This window comes from Hemicordylus capensis, chromosome 5 (genome assembly GCF_027244095.1).
Source record: "Hemicordylus capensis ecotype Gifberg chromosome 5, rHemCap1.1.pri, whole genome shotgun sequence".
Taxonomy (NCBI): Eukaryota; Metazoa; Chordata; class Lepidosauria; order Squamata; family Cordylidae; genus Hemicordylus; species Hemicordylus capensis.
This window is the reverse complement of record NC_069661.1, coordinates 183,714,351-183,717,190: the sequence shown is the minus strand read 5'-3', so window position 1 is coordinate 183,717,190 and position 2,840 is coordinate 183,714,351.

The window sequence follows — 2,840 nt, the reverse complement described above, 5'->3', positions numbered from 1 at the left end:
AAGAAGTGTGACCAACAGAGGCATGAGACTATCTATATTGTATTGCAGCAACATGTAAAATAAAGAGTTTAAGAATGTAAAGTAAAAGTAAAGTGTGCCGTCGAGTCAGTGGCAACTCCTGGCAACTCCTGGCTAGTCTGGGAAACATACTAGTGGGGATTTGAACCAGCAACCTCTGACTTGCTAGTCAAGTCATTTCCCCACTGCACCATTAGGTGGCACAGAATGTACATGCTAGTAAACACTGTATTCCAGGGCTGAAAATATTGTATACCATTACAAACAATATATTAATTCAAATATACTCTTTTAATGACACTCTAGCATAATAGGTACTCAGATGAACTGCGGGAGTTGAAGCAGCAAGGTAGATGACTAGAGTGCAAGTGAAGGGAGACTCGGCATGAATCCGATAGACCGCAACACAGAGCTCATTTGAAGGTCTATGCTCTGGCCGTGAGGACAGCAAAGAAGCGGTTCTTCTCTGCCTGCATTGCTTCTGCGAATTTGCATCCAGCTGAGTTGTCTAGGGTTGTGAGTAGTTCATGCCCCCTCTGCCTTGAATTTGAACTTGGAACCATCTGTCACTCGCTGTGCTGTGTTTAACAACTTTTTTGCAGATAAAATATCTTGTATTCACGCTGAACTAGACTCCACAGTTACTGCAGAATCTATCGTGGAGGAATCCAGCAACCACTCTTGTAGGATTGAATTGGGTCATTTTAAGTTTGTTGCTTCTGAAGATGTGGACAAAATGCTTCGGACAGTACGTCCCACCACCTGCTCTCTTGACCCTTGCCCAACTTGGTTTATTTCATCTGGCAGTCATATTATCAGAGAGTGTCTGGTAAATATAATAAATGCTTTTCTGAGGGAGGGCAGGATGCCTCCTTGTCTTAAGGAGGCTATTATTAGAACTTATTTGAAGAAACCTGCATTGGATCCCTCAGAGTTAGCTAATTACAGACCTAAGTCTAATCTTCCTTGGCTGGGCAAGGTGATTGAGCAAGTGGCTGCTTCTCAACTCCAGGCAGTTTTGGATGACACAGAATATTTGGATCCTTTCCAGACTGGCTTTTGGGTGGGCTATGGGCATTGGGACTGCCTTGGTCAGTCTGATGGATGATCTCCAATTGGCGATCGGCAGACAGAATGCAACTCTGCTGATCCTTTTGGGTCTCTCAGCAGCTTTCGATACCATTGACCATGATATCTTGCTGGGTCACTTTAAGGAGGTGGGATTGGGTGGCACTGTTTTGCAGTGGTTCCATTCCTACCTTTCTGCCAGATTCCAGATGGTGTCACTTGGAGAAGTTTGCTCTGAAAAACAACCTAAAATGTGGTGTTCCACAGGGCTCCATACTGTCTCCATTGCTTTTTAACATCTATATGAAATCGCTGGGAGAGATGGTCAGGAAGTTTGGTCTGAGGTACTTTCAATATGCTGATGACACCCAGATCTACTTTTCCATATCAACCTCATCAGGAAATGGCATGACCCCCTAAATGCCTGCCTGGAGGGAATATTGGGTTTGAATTAGGGATAACAGGCTGAAGCTGAATCCAAACAAGACGGAGGTCCTATCTGCAGGTGGTTTGGATCCGAGAGATGGTTTAGATTTGCCTGTTCTGGATGGGGTTACACTCCCCCTAAAAGGTCAGATTAATAGTCTGGTAACCTCTAGGCTTGATTACTGCAATGCACTCTACGTAGGGCTGCCTTTGCATGTAGTATGGAAACTACAATTGGTTCAGAATGCGGCAGCCAGATTGTTCTCTGGGACAACATGAAGGGACCATATAACACCAATTCTAAAAGAACTGCTCTGGCTGCCGATATATTTCAGAACGAAATACAAAGTACTGGTTAAGAGAGCGCCTTCTCTGTCGTGAACCCTGTTGCCTATTAACATCATCTGGAGAGGTCTGGTTACAGTTGCCAGCAACTCGTTTAGTGGCAATCCGGGACTAGGCCTTTTCTGTAGCTGCCCCAGGGCTTTGGAATGCGCTCCCTGCTGAAATAAGAGCATCTCCTTCTCTGTTTGTATTTAGGAGGACCCTGAAGACATATCTATTTTCCCAGGCCTTCAACTGATACCAAATTTTTAAATTTTAATGTTTTTTAATCTTTTATTATTTTTATTTTTATGAATTTTAAATGTTTTATATTTTATATTATGTTTTAATTCTGTACACCACCTAGGAATGTTGATATTTGGCAGTATAGAAATAAAATAAAATAAAATAATTCTTGTGTTTTTTCCTGTGGTAGGAAAGTACTAGAATGCTGAATAATGTTTTTGTTTTCAAAGACATGATGCTGCAGACATGTTTGTGTGAAAGACTGGAGATACATGTATAGTAGTAGTAGTAATTCTTTTATTGAAGCCATAGGCCAAACAGAGAGATACATGTATATGAAGGTAGGAATAATCTGTTTCTTCACAAAGACAGGAATGATGTGTTTCTTGGACCTGTGAAGATGACTTGTGAGCTTCCTCTTGCAATCCAGCCATTTATGCCTTAGACTAGTGGGACAAAGAGGTGGCTCATTCACTTGTGGTGGATTACTGGAAGAAGCAGAATCCTTTTTTCTGCATTTGGAAGCTAGGAGAATTAGCTCCTGGCCAAAGTGAGTGGTCAATGGAGAAGACTAGATGCCTTCATGGATGGTGTTAGTATTTTCACTGTCCATTGCCATTACAGTCTTTGGCTAAGGTCTTTCATTCTTCACCCCACCAAAATCCCTGACAAGTTCCCCCCATCATGCAATACAAAGCAGCTAGCAGAAGATTTTGAGCTTGATCTTGATCTTTATGTTTCAGGTGCATCTAAGCAAG